This window comes from Dermacentor albipictus, chromosome 6 (assembly GCF_038994185.2).
Source record: "Dermacentor albipictus isolate Rhodes 1998 colony chromosome 6, USDA_Dalb.pri_finalv2, whole genome shotgun sequence".
NCBI classification, from domain to species: Eukaryota; Metazoa; Arthropoda; class Arachnida; order Ixodida; family Ixodidae; genus Dermacentor; species Dermacentor albipictus.
In genome coordinates, this window is record NC_091826.1 from 95,820,821 (window position 1) to 95,843,375 (window position 22,555).

The following is a 22,555-nucleotide window of genomic DNA, read 5'->3' on the forward strand; positions in this document are numbered from 1 at the left end:
CACATTTTTAGATAAAAAGCAATTTTCTCTAAAGGGACATTTGTTGATGGCGTTGGGTACCTGAAAATTTAGCTTTTGTTTACCCTAATCCTTGCGTGTTCGTGGTACACGTAGTGTTGCCTTACGAAGGTTGTAATTTATAGTACCGTGAGCAATAGAGTACAAACTGTTTCTATGAATGTATTGTAACAGCCGTAAATAATACACTTGTTCAGCGTGTAGTATGGTACGTTCAAAAAACAAGGGTTGTGTACGTAATTTATGTGGTGCGCCTCAATAGCCCTCAATAGCACGCAATTCTCTTTTTTGTAGAAGTAATATATTATGGTAATTTGAAGAAGTAGTCGTACCCCATACAAGATTACAATATGGCAGTTTTGAGAAAAACAGTGCGTTATACATGGACACCTTTAAGCAAACATGTAAGAGTTTAGAAATCCTAAAGAGCAGACCAACAATTTTGCTTAGTTCAGAAGCAAGTTTTGAGACATGAATAGACCAAGAGAGATTTTCATTAAACCCCACACCGAGGAATATTTGAGAAGAAACCTGACTGATTTGTGTATTATCCTAATAAATCTGTATAGAATAACCTTCCACGGTGTTGATCGGCTTGAAAAGAATATATTTTGTTTTATTGATATTTAAATAAAACAAAATGGGATGAAACAAAATGGAAGGAAACAAATGTGGGATGAAGACCTAAATGTCCCTACCCCTCGTCACCACCACGCCACCCTCCACCTCTCAGATAGTTCCGCCGCTGTCCTTCTCATAGGAAGGATGCTTAGCAGTACCCAAGAGACCCTCGCATTAGACCTTTCTTTAAGGTGATGGTAATTTGGCCGTGGGAGGATGAGTACGATAACATATCCTGATGAATCTGATGGCAGAGTCCAGGCAGGAAAGAAAAGAAGACGTCACATGTGCTTTTGTCCGGGTGCCGTGGGCTACGGTTGTGGAAGAGTGAAGGGGGAAGTTTGAAGTTTCACAGCTGGACACAAAGGCCTGTCTCCAGGCCCCATTCCTGCCTAGTGGTGGTGCACCCTCGCGCGCGCTCGACAGAAAAAAGTAGGTCAGACTGGCCGCCCAACATTCCAGAAAAAAGTAGAAAAATGTGACCCAGAGGGCGCGTAGGGCGCGTAACTTCGCCGGCGCTAGGAGTCGCCTTCTCCCCTTTCTTCTTAAAGCCCCTTAAACTTCGTAAAGTAGTGCCACGTTTTGAAGAATGCCGCTTCCTCCTCCAGCGCTCTGGTCGAAGCCGACGCCGCGTCGCTATTGGCCTAATGGCATCACGCGGTCCCTTGCGCCGTCTTCGTTTGTTTACAGTCGCGGTTCAGTGGCATCTTTGCTCGAGAAGCGGCGCTTGCTGGCGGCATTTCTTCCGTTCCTATTCTGTGTTGTTTTGATCTTGTGAACGCCTTGAAGGATGTTTTGTGGCAAGTGCGACGTCGCTTCACGTCATTTTCTGTTACCATGACCTGCTGCGCGTTCGGATGCCAATACAGGTTTAGCAAAGGCAAGAATATGTTCGCGATACCGTCCGGTAAGCACAAGGGGTTAAGAAAGACATGGCTTCACCGAATCAGGAGGGAGAACTTCCGACCAACTTTCTCCGCGCGACTATGTAATGTAAGTTGTGGCTCTCTCAGAGTATTGTATGTGCCAGGCTTGCGTATTGTGCTACGGGCAATAACGCAGTAGATATTGCACAATTCACTGTGCATGTTGTCATTTGTACGCACGCTTTAACATGATTTTTACGCAACGTCTGCTTTGCTTATATGCGCACTACGTGGTCATGTTAGTCATATTTGGTGCGCTTAATCGTTTTTGAAAGGCAACCGGCTTGAGTTCGCGGGCACGCCAGGTTGCGTGCGATAACGTGATTACGAAATTTTCAAGATTCAGCGCAGTCTTTTTGATAAAATTTCAGTCTCGATCATGAAAGCGCCTCAGGAGAGCAACTCTCTGCCTTTTGTGGTTACTTACTAGCCTTCTTTAGATAGACTAGCTTAGTTTGCCACATTTGTTCGTGTTCCTCGTTGGCGGTCACCCGGTGGATTTGCGACACAGAGGCACCGATGAAAAGCGTGCGTGCTCTCCCGAAACCGTGTTACGCGGTGCGTTCGTCGTCGAGCGACCGCATCATAGGTAATCGAGACGTATGTGCTAATTCGCGTGAGCTTTAAATTAAAGTGTGCGAAGCTTAAGATGCGGCGGTGGAGCACTCGCAAAGAAAACGTGTGGTCGCCCGCCCGTTCGCAGGCTGGATTAGTCGTCGTTCGTGCTTAGTCGTTTGCTCGTTCGTTCGCGCACTCGTTTAGTCGTTTGCTCGCTCGTTTAGTTCACGCGCTCATATAGTCGTTCGCTTGCTCGTCTATGCCACTATTAGTTTCTACAGTCACTATGCCTAATTGAGACGCGCTTGCTGTAGGACTCTTAGGCTGGTGCGTTTATTTACGCAATGAGACAATAAATGGTGCACACGGACTTGTGACTGCAAAGGCAAATCTGTAATGCATCTATGCTGAAAATAAACTATTAACTTGTAACTCGAATGCCGTTTCATATCATTTTAACCTATGGATAAAACCTCATTTCACTTGTCGCAGTTTCGGCCGCGTCATGGCGGGGGGATTTTTTGCGCAATCATGACTTCACTAATAAAGTCATGTCTCGCAAATGTTACTTCGAAGGGAGTGCAACCGTCCTCAATGCATGCACCTCAGTGCAACTCATTTCGCGACACGTACGTCACTTAGTAAACGGACGAACCAACGCACGATGAAGTGTTATTCGTGATAAGTCATAAACCTGAAAAAATTACTGAAGGCCACAGTGGTCTTGTTTGAGATTTAGCCAAGCATTGTTATCGCGCTCCCGCGTCGCGCACGAATGCTAAAAACTCATTTTATTTCTTGTGTACGCTCAGTCCCGAATCGATGATCGACACGCGGTATTTCTGTCGGCGTTGAGACACGAGAAACATAATAGCACCAGCGCCCACCTCTGAGGCTTTGCGCGCGCTAAGATTGGCAAGCACGAACGTTGGCGGCACTGTAGCTTGTAATACACTTTCGAACCTCCAGAGCAGTGATCTCCGTCAGCCTTTGTACGTCATAGGTGCTACGCGCCGCGAATTCACATGGTAAGGGCGGCGCGGATTCTTTAGGCTGATGGCTTGCTGGAAGCCAAGAGGTTGTCATTCGATGGTAAACGTGTTATTTACAACCATTCGCAACAAGATATTGCGACACGCCCTTGACAAATGTTGCGTACCTAATATTAGGGCACGCGATACATTCGCAGTCGTCAACGCACAGCGTTAACACTCCTTCAGATACTTTATTTAAGAAATAGTTATCAAAAAATGAAACAAAAGCTGCCGTTACCGAATTTGTATAAGCATCCGACTAGAAATTCTACGCTGTATACGAAGTTACGCGGAGCTGGAAAGCCAACGGAAACGCCTAAAGAGCACTGCCTTGCTATGCGTGCATTCACTCTGCGAAAGGTCGTCTGCTGCACTCGAGCATCGTAGGCGGCGCCATGGTCGAGGAGGGAGCATGAAAGAGAGGAGAAACAAGGAGGAGTGAAGGCGGAGGAGGAGAGTGGCACTACTTTACGAAGTTTCAGGGGTTTTATTCCTTCTGGCGCTCTGCGTCGACGGGGCGAATGAAAAATCGAGAACCTCCCAGAATGGAGAATTGCTCCTAGCCAATAAGAAGGCGAGGCCGGAACGGGAGAAGGAGTGAGTTTGTACATGAAACTCTATGCTTATGTGAATACCTGCTTTGGCGCCAGTAACAGACAGACGCGGTGCGCATCTATAAAAGCAAGTTGATCGTATGCTGGGATTCAGCCCTGAGCCGCCGGTAAAGCTTACATAAGCCCGCCCGCTGGAGAGCTCCCGGCGGACGCACCACACTCAGCCAGCCACGGACCATCCAGGAAGCGTGCGCCAGTCATCGGGACGGCCAGCGTTGGACACCTGCGATCGAGTCGGACTGACGATGCGCCCGGCGAAGAATTAGCATCCATTCATGCGAAAATGCTTGGTTGGAAGCATCAAAGTGGTGTGTTCAAACGAAAGGCGAAGGTAGAAAGAGAATAGCGTGAAAAGAAGCTACCAAAGATGACAAAGTATTTACTCAATGCAGCTTCTGTGGAGCAGCATTATCGCCCTACCCTGAGTGCTTGTCAAACTCCCAATAGTACCGACTGTCGTTCGGTGGAGGATTTGCCAACTCTATTACCACAGTTTCCTGGCAAGTAGCAAGGTTAGACTCATCTTGGTTGTCTGGATCCTGTAAAAACGGTGTCAACCTCGGTCGTCCATATATCTGAGCGACTGACGCTAACCGAGCCCTGTCCTGTCCCTGAGTCAGCAACGTCTATGCTACTCGGCCGGACCCCTGCCACAGTGCTCCAGGTGTCCGGTCCGCCACGCTCGATTTCTACTACTGCTGATCAACTGGTGCCAAACCTCCCCGATGGGCCTCCTACTGACGAGCGCCAGGAAACAACACTCAAAGAAACGACACACTTGTCTCCGGTTAGTTTGGATTCAAATAATCATGTTCCCACCCCCAAAGCGTGCCTCGAGAGGACGAATGAGACGGCTACTTTTTGCGGCAACAGAGAAGTGCAGACAGTCCCACAGGAAGAGGCACGTTGCGAGATTCTCCGATGTGACCCTGATTAGTGGCTGGATGTTATTACTGACAGCTTTCGGAGTGTATTACTGACAGCTTTCGGAGTGTAGGCGGGCTGGACGCCCACAGCCCGCCGACAACGCCACGCTACCCAATAGTAACGCCGGTCGAGCTTCAAGAAACGGCGTCCCAAAAATAGGGGCACTGAACTTCAGAAGCACCTTGTAAGCACAGCGCTCCAAGCCACGTACATTAGCAAGACTATTAGCATGATAAAGTTCTGTGGAGGACCAGGTTCTTGGTAAACTTATTGAGTGGGTGCATGAGTCATGCTTCTATAGCATCATGATTGATTAAATAATCGAGGTATGTCTCAAGTCGAAGTTGGGCCTTGTCTAGCAGTACATACATAAGAACTCGATACGAAAATACTTTGTCTAATTAGTCGGCCCGCGTAGTGAAAGTGAGGCCAACAATAGTTAGCCCATCCTGACAGGCAAACTACTCGCTGAAAGGGTACTAAAATTGTTGAGAGGCCTTGAACTCGACATCAGCAGGTGCGTTCGCTTAGCGAGGGATAGCTGCAGCGTCATGGTGTCAGATCTATGTCGTGTTGTGTTCGAAACTGAGTGGTGACCCAAGCGCAGTTGATTCCTGTGCTTTAAGCACACCTTCAGCTTCTGTCTATCCAAGTCAGCTCGCATTGAAATTGTCATGAACGCAGTAGGAAATTTAAAGATGATTTTCTTCTTCCCCACGTTACAAAGCATAAAATGTTACTGGAAAACACACTCGGCCACCAATATAAAGGCCTTTGCGAGACGAGATGGGTCGAACGACACGACAATGTCGCCGTTTCGACAGAGATGTGACCGTGTATACGGATCAATAGACTGAAATGATCAGAAGAATAAGAATGGGCTGGTGTGCGTTAGGAAGCCATTCACAGATCATGAACAGCAGGTTGCCATTACTCTCGAGAAAAAAGTGCATAGCAGCGGTGTCTTACCAGTACTCACCTACGGGGAAGTAACCTGCCGGCTTACGAAAGGGGTTCTATTTGAATTGAGGACTACCCAATGAAATATGGAAAGAAGAATGATGGGTGAAACGTTAAGAGAGATAAGAAGAGAGCAGAGTGGGTGAGGGAAGAGACGCAAGTTAATGACATCTTAGTCGTAATCAAGAAAACGAAATTGGCATGGACAGGCCTTGCAATGAGGAAGGAAGATAAGCGGTGGTCATTAAGTGTTACGGGCTTGATTCCAAGGGAAGGGAAGCGTAACAGGGGGCGGCACAAAGGTAGGTGGACGGATGAGATTAAGAAGTTTGTAGGGACAACATGACCATAATTAGCACATGACCGGGGTAGTTGGGGAAGTATGGGAGGCCTTTGCGCTACAGTGGGCGTAGCAAGGATGATGATGATGATGATGAAGGATGCATGTTGATTTCATGTCTAAGCAATGTCACACTCATTGATGGAAAAGTTAAAAATAGGGATCAGGTGCCTCAAAAAGGCTGTCCAACACTGCGGTAGGACGACCTACGTTCGTCCAAAACAGCCTTGTCAATCTCGGGTGGTGAGCTTTTAATTAACCCGCTGAGGATGACAAGGCCGGCTTTGATGAAGATAGGTACGCGATATATATATATATATATATATATATATATCGCCATCTGAGGTGGTCGACACCGGCCGCCTGCGTTGTTTAAAAAGCCAACGCTGATTGTCACCGAGCGCAGCCCGGCGGAGTGCGTGGGCACGGCATAAGGCTCTTTCTTCGCTTGTGTAGGTGAGAGCAGTGTTTCATCCCTACATATGTGTTTGAATTTAAATTCTGCCCTGCCGGACTGCACAAGGTTGTGTTCACAATGTCTAACAATGACTGCCTCGCGTGTCTGAAAGCTGTTCCACCTGAATAGCCAGTGCATTCGCTGCAGCGATGGTGATAACCGTTATTGTGCCGGCAAATGTTCTGGTGTCACAAAGACTAATCTAAAAAGCATGCCAGTGGAAACGATCCGTATTTGGTTGTGTCCCAAGTGTGCAAATCACGAAACAATACTCACGAACGCTGGAGACGGCTCTGGCATTCAGCGTAAGAACCTAATGGCCGACAGTGAGCAACCTTCTTTGGTTGACGTCATGTCGAAGCTAGACACTATGCTACGCCGTTTCGACTAGCTCGAAAGAAAACAGAAGGAGCACATGGCTCAACATGTTGAGGTCTAGGTCTAGGTCTAGGTTTGAGGTCTCAACGAAAAACTTGAGGAGCAAGCATTAAGAATACAGAGCACAGAAAAATCACTCGATTTGCTCTCTTCTAAATGTGGTGAAGTGCTTGAAACTCTCGAAACCCAGATTCAAGGAGGAAACAGCTAAAGAAAAAAACTACGGATGTGGAGGGTCAGCGGCTAGCAAAGCACAGTACACTTTCTCAACTGGAAATGGAGGTGAATAGGATAGAATCCTATTCAAGACGTAATAATTTGGATATACATGGGGTCAAGTGCCATGAGAGCGAAGACTTGAAATCAGTTATAAATTCAATTGCAGGGAGACTCGAACTCTCCATTCCCAGCAATGGGGAAGTCGAAGCAGTGCACAGGATTAAAGGCAAAGCAGATGCTGAGTCTCCCATACTAGTCCGTTTGACCAAGCGAGAAACGCGACAAAAGTGGCTTGTGAAACGAAACACGCTGAAACATGAGAACATTTACATAAATGAAAATCTGACACATCTAGTCAAGAAGCTTCGCTGGATGGCGAAGCGCCTAGCAACCGAAAAACACTACAAATATGTATGTGTCTGAAACGGTCGTATACTTGTTAAGAAAAATGAAGGTGTCCCTGTTATTCTCGTTGAGAACGAAGCGGAACTCCGAAAGATAACGTGATGACTGAGAGTGTACTTGATTTTCTAAATGGATGAAGATACGCCGGTAATTCGTGTCAGTTGAATCTTGTATAAGTTTTGATCTTATCCATGTGAATTTGAGAAGGCTTCCCAAGAATTGGAACATGTTACAAATGTACTTTGAAAATGTTAACTTTTCTGGAGCTCATAATATTTACTGAGATCAATGTCAGTGTGTTTGAATGCTCTATTTATATAATACAGAACTATCAATCGTATGCCTTGTGCAGAGAGGGCAAACGTGGTGGAGGAGTGTTAGTATTTGTGAAAGCTTGCTGGTTTTGTGAATGTTTGTATGTTTAATTTGATGAAGCGGATGTTATAGCACTCTACCTTTCAAACAATGAACAGGAATCGTTAGTTTGTGTGACTTACAGACTTTCAAGCCTTACACCTCCTTACAGACATTTCGGTAACTTCTGAGGTAGGTGTAAGTGAATACTTAAAGTTGCTGGCCAGTTTTGGCTTGGAGCATAAAATTCAGGGCTATACGCGAGAAGTTCAAGGAAGTAAATCTACAGAGTCATGCATTGACCGCATCAGTACAACTGTAACGCAACAGGAAACATTCGGCTGTATTATAAAAGAAAAAAGTTGCTGATCATTATTTGGTTTCACTTAGGTTGTTAAAAGATAGTAAAATGGTGGCACAGGAAAGACCTGTAGAAAGGCTTGTAATTAACAATGAAAACGTAGACAAACTAACTACGTTGTATGACTGGAATTCCCTGTTGCAGGACAATCACCTATATGCTTAAGAACTGCTTGTAGGGCAACTAAAATCAATTTACAATAACTCGAAAACTAAGGTGTAGATTAAATGGCGAAATCAGGCAAGTCGTTGGATAAACAAGGAAATTATTCAGCTATCCTTGATCAATAGTAAACTTTTAAGAAGGCGGAATGAGAACCCTCATGACTTTTTACTAAGAGAAGAATTCAGGCAGCTGCGAAATAAAATTACAGCAAAAGTACGATAGGCAAAAGAACAGAACCAACTAAGTCAATTCTCGGCATGCAGTAGGTATGTAAAAAAACATGAAAATTATAGCAAAGCACCATAAGAAAACTATCCAAGAAAAACATTGATGATACTTTCGAGCATGCCTTTAAAGATAAAAGCAAGGTAGAATTGGCTACTGAGTTCAATAAGGACTTTGTAGAATCCATTTCTTTCTTGTGTAGGCAGGGAAGGAAATTGGCGAACGCTACTGCTGTCTTCGAGAATTCATTCAGCTTACATGCCTACTGTCAATGAGCCGGAATTGTGGGATGTGCTGCAAACAATTCCAATAACAAAATCACCAGCTTATGATAGTGTTAGGATAAGGGATTTCATAATGGAGTTTGACAAACTTAAAACTATATTACTTTTCATTATCAACGAAACTTTCATATCTAGGCAAATTTACACGGGCATTAAAATAGGTGTACAAGACCATTGCCCAAAAAAGGCTTCAAAAAGGATTATAATAATTATAGGCCGATGGCAATTTCGTCCTCCCTCGCTAGTATCATGGAAAAAGGTATACATGCTAGCATGACATATTTTTTGATGAGTACCATCTCCTAATGCAGCCCAGTGTGGTTTACGCTAAGGCAAAAGTTCGGTAAACTTACTCGAAGATTTTTGTGACCTAGTCTGCAAAAAAATAGATAAAGATAGCATTGTCCTTACACTTTTTATTGATTTCCGAAAAGCCTTTGATAGTATCAAACACAATCTATTATTACATAAACTCGACAATAATGGGTTCAGATGTCCCTACATGTTGTACTTTAAATGTAATATTACTGATCAAGACCAATGGTGCAACTAGGCTTATTATACAGCTCAATCTTGAACGTGTCGACAGGTGTTCCTCAGGGCTCAATTTTAGGACACTTGTTATTTCATATTTACGTCAATAACATGACCTGTCTTCCATTGAACTCACAGCTGTTTTTATACGCGGATGATACTGCCCTGGCGATACAAAGTGAAACTTAAGAAGAAGCCTCCCACAGATGCAACAGGATGTCCATCTTTTGATAGAATGGTTAAACGCTATTCAGATTTTTACAAATACTGCGAAACGTGCCTACTTTGTGTTCATAGCCCACATAAAGTGTTTAGACCATTATCAAATATATTTCAATCTCATGAGTTGGATCCGGGGTCACTACCTGCCCTAAGTAGATGTATGCCCTCACCACTTCCAGTGCCTCGCTACCTATCGTAAACTGATATTTTCTTCCAAGACTTTTAAACATTACTTTAGTTTTCTGGAGATTATTGTTTAGAGCCAACCTTCTGCTTTGCCTCTCCAGGTAAGTGAGCATGCATTGCAATTGGTTCCCTGAGATACTAAGCAAGGCAATATCATCAGTGAATAGCAAGTTATTAAGGTATTCTCCATTAACTCTTATCGCCATTCTTCCCTGTCCAGGTCTCTGAATACCTTCTGTAAACACGCTGTGAATAGCATTGGAGAGATCGTATCTCCCTGCTTGACGCCTTTCTTTATTGGGATTTTGTTGCTTCCCTTATTGAAGGCTACGGTGGCTGTGGAGCCCCTATAGATATCTCTCAGTATTTTTACATACGGCTCGTCTACACCCTGATCCCGTAATGCTTCCATTACTGTGGAGGTGTCAACTGAATCAAACGCTTTCTCGTAATCAACGAAAGCTATATATAAAGGTTGGTTATATTGCGCACATTTCTCTATCCCCTGATTGATGGTGTGAATATTGTCGATTCTTGTATAGCCTTTACAGAATCCTGCTTGGTCCTTTGGTAGACATAAGTCTAAGGTGTTCCTGATTTTATGTGGGATTACCTTAGTATGTACTTTGTAGGCAATGGACAATAAGCTGATCGGTCTATAATTTTTCAAGTCTTTGGCGTACCCTTTCTTATGTATTAGAATTATGTTAGCGTTCTTCCAAGGTTCCGGTACGCTCGAGGTTATGAGGCATTGCGTATACAGTGTGGCCAGTTTTTCTAGAAGAAATAGCCCACAATCCTTCAACAAATCTGCTGTAACCTGATAAACCCCAGCAGCCTTCCCCCTTTGCATAGCTCCTATGGCTTTCTTTACTTCTTCCGGCGTTACTTGTAGGATTTCACATTGTTCTACATTCCGTTACCGTCGTGGGTGCCACTGGTACTCTATAAATCTCCATAGAACTCCTCAGTCACTTGAGCTATCTCATCCATATTAGTAATGATATTGTCACGTGGTGGTGACGTTGAATAACACAGTAGCAGTACTGTGAAAGACAAAACTAGCTTTTATTGGGCGAACCTGCGCCCACAAAACAGGCTACACTGAAAGCGCAACGATAGCGGCGAACACAGTCGGCGATCGTCGAAAATCTGATCAGCGGGTCAAGCGCGTCGGCTTTTATAGAACAGTCGTCGAATGCTCCAGACAAATCGTTCGGACCTGCGTGCCTTCCACAAAGTTCTACACCACTCGCGTCAGGTGATGAAATCAGATAACATAAGGTTCGGCGACAACAGACATCGGATAGAAGCGTCGATAACTTTCCAGAAACTTCAGGCGCGTCCCACGCTGTGCGATTACATTTGTTAGGCGGCGAAACGTGGTTGCCCTATACAGATAAGTACACGTGTCAATATTGACAACTTTGTCTCTTAACGCATATATCTGATTCTTGCCTATTCCTAGTTTCTTCTTCCCTGATTTTATGCTTCCTCCATTCGTGAGAGCATGTGCAATTTTATCCATATCCATATTATCCAGTTGTCCAACGTCGGCCTCCAATCCACTCGTTCCATACGCTCGGAAGCTCTTTCTCTCCGCACGTCCCCACCGCGCTTTTCTTACTCCTCTTATGGACAGCGCAACCCCTCCGAATGGCGAACAGTGGAGGACAGGCCGATCTGTTTTAATTGCCTACGTGTTAGACATATCGCTCGCCACTGCTGTAGCCGCTGTACTTCTGCGATGCGCTATTCTCCTGATTACCATCCTCGCCCTTCTTGCGCGTCTTTTCCCTTCGCCCCTTCTATGCCCGCTCCATCATCTGACCCTGCGACACCTCTGACACGACCCCGCTACTCCTGCTCACCTTCTCCCTCCCGTCGTCAATCTCGTTCGCCCCCGTCACGCCGTGCTCCTTCTCCGACCTACTCGCCGCACCCCCGACCGCAAAATTAGACAGTGCATCTTCTGGAGGTGAAGCTGCAAAGATGACATTGGCACGAAATCCTCGCTTCACCTTGCCCACGAACAAGAATCTTTTGGACGTTCTCGTCGACAATGTTCCTGTGTGCGAGTTGATTGACACTCGGGAGCATGTGTCCATTATGAGTGCTGCTCTTCGCCGTCGGCTCAAGAAAGTTCTGACGCCCGCCCCGAACCGATTTGTACAAGTCGCTGACGGAGGGACTGTCTCTATTATTGGCATGTGCTCTGCGCGACTCACCATTGCTGAGAGACCAACCGTCGTTCTCTTCACCGTCATGGAGCATTGCCCTCACGACCTCATTATTGTTCTGGATTTCCTTGCCAATCATTCGGCCCTCATTGACTGTTCAGCCGGCTCACTTCGCCTTGACTTGCCTCTTCTTGCCGACCCTGTGGACCCGCCTAAAAGCAGTTTGAGCAGCATGGATTTTATTCGCCTACCACCTCAATCTGTGACACACGTCGACTTGTTGCGCTCACCAGCCGTACCTGACGCCAATTACGTGGTCGCACCAATTACGGCAGTTATATTTACACATGGTGTTAGCGTGCCGCACACTGTGCTGACAATTACTGGTAACCGCACCTGCCTTCCCCTTGTCAAGTTCGCGCTAGCCGCGCAAGTTCTACCTCAGGGTATTTCATTGGCTATAATCAGCGCTTTGCAGGATGATGATATCGAGCCATTCACAGTGGAAGATCGTCACAGCTCAGCCCATACCGTGACGTCATCGCACGGTACTGACGTCGACGTTGAGAAGATGGTTTCCTCTGACCTTACACCTGTTCAAGCTGAAGCCCTTTGCCGCATTCTTGACGGCTATCGCGACATTTTTTACTTTGACAATCAACCCTTCGGTGAAGCGTCCATCGTGACCCATCGCATAAACACTGGCGATGCGAACCCTATTCACGGACGTACACATCGTGTTTCTGCGTCCGAACGAGCTGTTATCCAACAGGAAGTCAAAAAGATGCTTGCAAAGGACATTATCGAGCCGTCATGTAGTCCCTGGGCTTCTCACGTCGTACTTGTCAAAGGGAAGGATGGAACGTGGCGTTTTTGTGTGGATTATCGCCACCTGAACAAAATCACAAAAAAGGACGTGTACCCTTTGCCACGTATTGATGACGCTCTAGAGTGCTTGTACGGTGCCACCTATTTTTCTTCTATCGACTTACGATCCGGCTACTCGCAGATATCTGTCGACGACATGGACCGAGAGAAGACTCCGTTTATTACCCCTGACGGCCTTTATCAGTTCAAGGTGATGCCTTTCGGTCTCCGTAACGCGCCCGCCACCTTCAAACGAATGATGGGCTCTTTGCTTCAGGGGTTCAAGTGGTCCACCTGTTTGTGCTATCTGGACGACCTCATCGTTTATTCGCCCACATTTGACACGCATCTAGACCGTCTTTCAGCGATTCTTGACGTGCTTCGCCGCGCCGGTCTCCAGTTGAACTCGTCACAATGTCACTTCGCTAGCCGCCAAATCACCATCCTCGGAAACCTGGTGGTTGCCGAAGGCATGCGACCTGATCCGGACAAAATTCGCGCCGTTACGAACTTTCCTGTTCCGAAGTCTACCAAGGACGTTCGCAGTTTCGTAGAGCTATGCTCATATTTCCCGCGCTTTGTGAAGGATTTTGCGACTATCGCACGTCCCATAACCGACCTTTTGAAGAAAGACGCCCCATTTTCTTGGGGCCCTGATCATGCCGCATCTTTTTCGCAGCTCCCTACTCTCCTTACCACGCCTCCAATTCTGGCCCACATTGACCCGTCTTGCTCAACGGAAGTTCGAACTGATGGCAGTGGTCACGGCATAGGAGCAGTGTTAGCACAATGTCAGCATGGATGTGATCGTGTTATAGCCTATGCCAGCCGACTTCTATCACCCGCCGAGCGCAATTATTCATTCACAGAGCGCGTGTGCCTTGCTCTTGTGTAGGATGTTGCGAATTTTCGTCCATACTTGCACGGAGGCCCCTTCTGTGTCATCACTGATCACCACGCGCTCTGCTGACTATCCTCACTGAAGGATCCCACGGGACGACTCGCTAGCTGGGCATTACGCCTGCAAGTACATACCTTCTCCGTGGTATATAAAAGGGGACGCTTGCACCAGGATGCAGATTGCACCAGGATGCCGTCAACGAACCTGCAGATGCGGACGCTATCGCTTGCGTTTTCTCTGTCTCCCAGTCGCTTGAAATCGGCAACGAGCAACGCCGCGATCCTTTATTACGAGCCCTCATCGACCATCTGGAGTGAACGCCTGGCGACGCCTCTCCCAGGATGTTGCTCCTTAAGGAGGGGACGTTATACCACCGCAATCTCGATCCACATGGCCTTGACCTTCTGCTCGTAATTCCATCACTCCTGCGTGCGACTGTCCTCCAACAACCTCACGACCCTCCCTTGGCTGAACACTTGGGCGTCTCGCGCACATACGACCGTGTACGCCGTCGATTCTATTGGCCGGGTCTCGCCTGCTCCGTGCGGCGCTACGTTGCCGCTTGTGAGCCCTGTCAGCGCTGGAAAAAGCCCTGCACACCTCCAGCTGGATGTCTCCAGCCGATCAACATCCCACCGGAACCCTTTTTCCGTGTTGGTCTAGACCTTCTTGGACCGTTTTCTCTCTCGGGCTCCGGAAATAAATGGGTCGCCGTCACTACTGATTATGCGACGCGGTACACAATCACCAGAGCCCTTTCGACAAGTTGTGCTACTGACGTTGCTGACTGTCTGCTCTGTGACATCATTTTAGTGCATGGTGTTCTGCGCCAATTACTCACTGACCATGGCCGCAGCTTTCTTTGGGCAGTCGTCGAGGACATCCTCCGCTCCTGCTCGACAAAGCACAGGTCCAGCACGTCCTACCTCCCAGAGACCAATGGCCTCATGGAGCGCCTCAACCGAACCATCACCGACATGCTTTCGAAGTACGTTGCGACCGACCACCACGACTGGGATCTTCACTTACTATATGTGACGTTCGCGTATAATTCATCGCGTCAGGACGCTGCCGGCTATTCACCATTCTAACTCCTATATGGCCGAGAACCCGCGTTGCCCTTGGACACTTTGTTGCCCTCGGCCATACGTTCAACCACTGAATACGTCCGCGACGTCATCGCACACGCCGACCACGCATGCCAGTTCGCCCGCACCTGTCTCGGGGCCTCAAAGAGCATCAGAGATGCCTCTATGATTGCCACCATCGTGACGTGCACTTCACTCCGGATACTCTGGTGCTTTTCTGGTCACACATTCGACGTGTGGGCTTTTCAGAAACGCTTCTGTCGCGCTACACTGGCCCATACCGTGAGGTGCGACAAGTGACCGATGTCACGTATGAAGTCATCCCCACCAACCGGTCAGCGTCATCTTCGGCTGTAAGTGACATCGTTCACGTGGCGAGCCTAAATCGATACCAGACGCCTTTCACCGCGGATGTGTAGATTAAACACCGGGACGGTGCTTCTACCGCCGGGGGTGATGCTACGGAACAGCCGCCACAGTGAGGCTGCACTGAGGAGAAAAAAGACGACGTAAGCCCGCTTGATATAGAGTCGCCATTTTGGCCTTCCGCTACTTCCCTGTAAATAAATTGTATAAATAATTGGGCTCCGGCTACACCTGGCAATATTATACTTCCTTATGTCCGCTGTCCTACGCTTGTATATTAGCTTGGAAAGTTCTGCCAGTTCTATTCTAGCTGTAGGGTTACAGGCTTTCATACATTGGCGTTTCTCGATCAGACCTTTCGTCTCCTGCGATAGCTTACTGGTGTCCTGTATGACGAAGTTTCCACCGACTTCTATTGCGCACTTCTTAATGATGCCTATAATATTGTCGTTAATTGCTTGGAACTCTATTGGAATTTCTCTTTTTTTCATTTTACCACTGACTCATTGATCGGCTTCTTAGGCACCAGTTTCTTCCGTTCCCTCCTCATGTCTGCGCTAATTCGAGGTCTTACCGTTCTATGGTCACTGCAGCGCACCTTGCCCTACACGTCCACACCGTGTATGATGTCAGGGTTAGCACAGAGTATAAGCTCAGTTTCATTTCTAGTCTAGCCATTCGGGCTCCTCCAGGTCCACTTTCGGCTATCCCGCTCGCGGAAGAAGGTATTATCCGCCTATTATTCTGTTCTGCAAACTATACTGATAACTCTCTCGTACTATTCCAAGAGCCTATGCCATATTCCCCCACTGACTTGCCTCCAGCCTGCTTCTTGCCTACTCTGGAATTGATGTCGCGCATCAGTATAATGTATTTTGTTTTGATTTTACCCATCGCCGATTCGACATCTTCATAGAAAGTTTGCACTTACTGATCATCATGACTAGATGTAGAGCATAGGCTTGTACGACGTTCAATTTGTACCTCTTGTCAAGTTTCACAACAAGACCTGCCACCCTCTCATTAATGCTGTAGAAGTCCTGTATGTCACCCTCTAAATCCTTATTAATCAAGAATCCGACTCGTAGTTCTCGTCTCGCCGCTAAGCCCCGATAGCAGAGGACGTGCCCGCTTTTTAGCACTGTATATGCTTCTTTTGTCCTTCTAACTTTACTCAGCCCTATTATATCCCATTTACTGCCCTCCATTTCCTCAATTCGCACTGCTAGGCTCGCCTCACTAGATAACGTTCTAGCGTTAAACGTTGCCAGGTTCAGATTCAATCGCGGCCTGTTCGGAACCAGGTATTCTTAGCACCATCTGCTGCTCTCATATATGCCTATATATGCTATGTATATAGCATGTATCACATGTACATATAAATATATATATATATATATATATATATATATATATATATATATATATATATATATATATATATATATATATACCTTATTGAGAGGAATTGTACGTGCTCTTCATGCCCACCTGAGTAAGTTACCTACAATTTTAAATATCGTGGTACCACATTTCACGAAACACTGTCGTGTAACTTATTGCAGCGTTAGCCAAACGCTTACGCCTAGTGTGTGCTTATATATATGCTCTACGATCTCTTTGTGATGTATCGGTTAGAAAAATGGTATATAAGGGATTGGGAGAGCCCATATTACGACATGGAATAACAATTTATGGAACTGTATCTTTATATAAATTAAACACACTAAGCCGCGTAGTGCACAGAATTGCAACTGATCTCGCAAACAGAACCGACTATCACAATAAGTGAGCCAGAGACAGTATGTAATATTTTGACATGTGACCTGTACCCAAGGAATTTATCTTTTACACATTATAGAAGCATTTCTTTCACATCTCCTTTAAAATTTGGAACGGCCCCTCCGTTCTTCTGAAAAGCATGTCATACCCCGCATCTACACCGCTTATGGCAAAAGAACCCGCACCTACTACGTTTCTTATTACTTGAATAATATACGTACCCTCCCGAGCATTACCAGATTGAAAAACCTTAAAAAGTTGCTTCGACCTTGGTTAAACGATAACATAGACTGAAGTAATTTACTGTTTTCTATGTTCTTAACGTTTTCATTTCGTGTACGAGAGTGTGCACGGCGGAAAATTTGTGATGCATTTGTTCTGTTGGTTCTTGCTTGTTTGTTTGTGCTTACGTCGCACAGGGCAATTGCTGCGTATTTGGTTGCTTTTATTTCTCTTCTTTTTCTATTATTATTTACTAGCTGTTGTGTCATGTGCTTAACCTGTCTGTCCCGCTCCGCATAGAAGCGGCAACGCCTATGCAGGCTGGAACACTTTGTACGAATTGAAGTGATATATATATATATGTATATATATATATATATATATATATATATATATATATATATATATAATGTCGAAGGAACATCGAAGAAAACGTGAGACGCTTGGTCCACCAAGAACCATAGGCCTACTGCTCGGCATCCTTCACCGTCGAGAGAAGACTTTCCGGAGAGATTGCGCTCAAACGAATTCGGTGAAATCCGTCGAGTCCTAACAGTGATGGTGGCGAGCGACCATTGTTTCTTTTTCTCGTCTGCTAGCCAAAAAGCGTCCGAAATTCTGCCAGGTGAAAATCCACTCGACCAGAGAAAACCGAATGCGCAGCGAAGTGCGCCGCGTGGTGGTCGGGACAAAACGAGAAAAAAGCATACGCTCTGGTTGGCTCTGACAGCCCGCGGGTAGTGAAGAACAAGACAATTAAAGTGGCTCAATGTGTCCTTGTGAGTAAAAGTCATAGTAGAAAAAATAAATAAGAACATAGTTGTCTTGGCTGGCTTTAGTATTTTGACATGAATGCTTTGGCGTAGGTGGAAAAAATGTTGTCATTTTGTGTGTGACATGGCGGCACAAATGAACCATCACAACGCTTCGTCTCAATGGACGACACTGCGTGCTTTGTCAACTTATCTGATAGTCTGTTGAACTCACTTGTTTCCTTCTATATCAGGTGCAAGACTTTAGAAAAGTCAATGCAGCTTTGACGTCAATGTTTTTAACAACATTAAACCCACGAAGTTCATCAATTGAAAATCTATAGCACAACTTTGGAAATTTCAATGCACCTTTCAAAGAAAAAGTTTGAGAACTTTATATCCACAAAGTTCGGGAAATGACATTCATGCGCTCCATAGATTCCGCGGCCTCCACGAGATGCCGCGGCGAGCCCGTTCGCCATCAAAACGCCCTTGATACTGACTGCTCGGACGGAGCGTTATGTGAGTCCCAGTGCATGGGCGTTGCCGCGAAATCCAGACAGAGTTGGCAATGTTCGTGGTGAAATCTCTTTTCGAGCGTAACAAAGACATTCTGCAAAAGATGCAGAATGATTTCCGGCGCCAGGGGTTGGATTGGTCACCGGTGCATGGAGAGCACGAAAAAATTTCGGGGAGGGGGGGGGCTGAAGCCTCATAAGCACCCCCCCCCCCCCTGGCTACACCCCTGGTGCAGTGAATAAATTCTTGTCCACACTTTTTTTCATCATCAACATGCCAGCCTTATTCACCGTCTCCTGATTCTTGCGGTGAAGAGCCACCTGGCCTGATCCATATCCTATCAGCTGGCTGGCAACAATAGGATACCCCACCCTTCGTCCTGGCATGAGCAGGATCGTGAGCGCTTCACTTTCTTAGAGAGTTTGTCACGTTTGATCTCGTGTGTTTTCTGAAATGCAAATTAGATTCCGTACAAGCAGGCTCCCTCCGAAAGTTTCCACAGGTCACCGCAGAGTAAGGAAGTCCTCATTCGAGATTGGCCACGAATTTGGGCGAAAGGAGAATGCTAGAGTTGTTATTACTTTGTGAACAACTGGGAACTAAGTTCCGGAAAAGTCAGAGAAAGCCGCAATTAATTGAGGTAATTGAGAAATACAAGGACGAAATTTCAGAGGCATGGGGAAGAGGTACAGAAACGCGCTGAAAAAGCTCAACAGAACACTGCCCAAGAAACGAAAATAATTGAAAAACAAAGGCAAGAAGCTGTGCACATGCGGCAGAAGAAAAGCAGAGACCTGATCAAAAGGAAACTGCAGAAAAAAAGGAACGAGAGGTACAGAGAGCCCACAAACTAACGTTAAAGGAACTATATCTGCAGCGGGATCTGGCGAGGCAATCGGCAAATAATCTCTCAATCGATGAAAGATGTTCAGGTGAATAAGGAGTAAGAATAAGGGATCGCATGCCATCGCACACGGTGAGCGACGACATGGGATTGCTTCTCGTCATTTCTGAACGAACCTGCGAGAAAAAGGGGTTGTCACTAGAAAGGTGCCCACAACAGATTTTGACCGTTCTTCCTGGCGAAGCAGCGGAAATAATTATAAGGCCAACGAGAGGCTATGCATATGACTAGTAGAAAGTAAAATCTGCGTTACTAAGGAAATATTGGCTCTCCGCAGCGGCTTTCCGCAGTCGCTTTCGGGATGCAGCTAGGACATCGGAAGAGTCTTTTCAAGATTTCACTTATAAGCTGAAAGCTAATTTAATTGAGTGGCTTAAACAGGAAGATGCATTCGGCTGTCGCGATAAGATTGTTGAATTAAACTGCAAGAAGTGATTCTATGGGTCCTTGAGCGAAAGATGCACCTGTCTATTCAAGATAGGTTGGGTGAAAGAGGCTCGGAACGTGCTGCAGTTCTGGCAGATGAATTCGCCACAAATCACAAATCCATAAAAATACGCGTTAGGCCTTTCACTAAATTCAACAAAGACAAAAACAGGTGCCCTTTTCCCAACAAGAAAGCTGGAGGTGGGACAAAAGACATGCAGACCGATAATTCAGGACAAATTAACAGTGCAGGAAAAGACGAAAGCAAAACAGAGAATGCGTTTCAAGCTAGAAAACCGGTTGTCTGTTTTCGCTGCCAGGAGTCTGCACACCTTGCGTTTGGCTGTAGGAAGCCTAGAATTGTTTTTTTTTCATTTGTGAATGGCGACGACACAACTTGGCGTGGACCCTATGTTCGCGACCTAGCAGTGAATGGAATGTCATACAAGGAACTTCTGGACTCAGCTGCGCCAATCTGAGGACAAACCTGAGGATTTCACCGGGAAATGTACGTGGATCGGCAAATAGCAGAGCAGAAAAATCTTTAACTGCCCATAGCCAGCGCGAGGATTGAGGAGTCACACTACTGCTGAATGAAGGGGCAATATTGTAAAATGTGTCGAAACATTATCTCTACTTGTTTTGAAATTGGTCTGAAATCCTGTTGAAGAATAAAGGGCTGAATTTCTGCGATGATACGGTCCAAGCTGTCTCACATTCTAAGGTTCAGGAGATCGCGGCGGAGATAAATCACAGCAACGAAGGGAACAATATGCCTAGTAACATACACGCTCAGGAAGCACAGCAGATAGCTAGTGAAAGTGGAAGAAAGTGAAAGCGCTAGTGAGGAGGCGTCCACGTCATTGAGAAGCAAGGGCTAGCCACTGAATTAGAGACTAATTTGGGGCTGCCACATTCGAAAAGCTCCTAAGACTTACTGAAGGTTAGCAAAGAACGAATGCTGGCGGAAGAATTGAGCAATCACGCGGCGAATGTAGAAAGAGTGACTATTCCGGAGGACGTTTCTTTTGGACACAAGGCTGATTAAGCGGCCTCAAAAGACCAGGAGGTGCGGGGAAAACTCCCTGGTACCTATGCACATTACTGACGTTTCGGAATGAGAAAGGAGTGGAGAAGGCCATGGCGCTCAAGCAGGGCAGGAACCCGATGCTGGGGAAATTCTAAAGCACATTCGGTGACCACTAGGCATGGCAAAACTTTTTCAGACGGCGCAAATTAAAGCGAGCTAAGTGTTCGGCGCAGAGACGAATTGAGGAAGACGCCACACCGCAGCGCGTTAAATAAAGAAACAGGCTATTGCGCAGAACATCAAAAACTTCGTTGTGGTGCTTGAGAAAAGAGAGGCGTCGCCTAAAACGAAACAGGTTGCGTCTCCGCGAATTGGGGGTGAGGAGTTAGGGAGTCGCCATATGTCGGAAGCGCCTCCCTAGCGTAGTATGAGGGATCACGCTGCGCGCTCTTCATAGGTTTCGCTTACGGCGCGCAATAAGAACACCACGTGCCAGCCCTCCTGGAAATTTATGTAGGTACTGGCAAAACGAGGGAAATTTTCGACTGTCGTTATAATAATCATGCGCAAACTGAAAGCACAGAATCGTTTGCAGACGCTATTTATTTACCGAATACCTACAGTGAACGCCACGACGCGCGGTCGCCACGATGGAGTCTCTCGAACCGGCTTCGTGCGTGAATGGTAGGCAAACGCTGAAAGTAAACTATACGAAATATGACTGCGCGTCTGCATGCATGTCCGCGCACAATGTTTTGCTTTCGCTGAAAGCGCATTTTCGTAACGTGCCCTAAGCTTTAGGCCGCCGCATATGAGCGGCGGCCTAAAGCTTACGGCACATGCAGCACAGTAGCAACCATTGTTGCGAGGACGCTATCAGAACTACTCAAACTATTCGTTATAGAGACTTTGACGCCTACGACGACTGTGATGTGCCGTCGCGACGATTCAACCTTTTTTTGTCTTCTAACATCTTGGACATTTTATTTTTATTTCTTAAGTTTCGTCGCACTGTATGTTTACTGGTCTTCTCAGCGTTCGATTTCTCTCTACTTCTTTTTCTAATCCCGTGCATTATTTCATAACACAAATATGACCATATGCCACACCTTTCTTTAATTTGCGTCTTACCGCTCCCTTTCCGTTCCAGTGAACTTGCCAGTACCTAACATCAACAAGTTCCTAGACCAAACTGTCCTGATATTAGCCGGGCAGCGAGCACGGGCGAGCGTCTCAGAGCGCATTTTCTGCTACTCACCGAATGTCGCGCAGTCCCAGTGCCGTAGCAGAAATATTGCTCGTGACTGAGCTTACTGCATACCCGAATTGCAGCCGATGGCTGTCTGCCGGTTCTAAGTTTCGCCAGCCAAGCTTGACGCAGCTCTTTGCCCAGCGGCTACGTGTGAATAAGGCTCACACCGGGCTCGGTTGCGTGCTTGCGGCACTGCGGCACCGAGCAGTAGCCTATCATGCTGCACGCCTCCAAAGGCAGCCACTACCTATTATAGTAGTTTCAGATGTTGCCAAGTTGACACCCAAGGCGGGAAAGCTCACCTCACCATTTAATCAGAACAGCGGCGCAGGTGGGACTATAAAGTTTCGTTTTCAGCTCAATTCGGCGCTTCCGAAGCAGCCGACGCGGCCGCTGTGTCCACGTGATCCTTCATGCCACGTCACGCCGACGGTGGCGCCAGCTTGTTCAACCTAGCAGGGTAAGACAAACAGTTAGT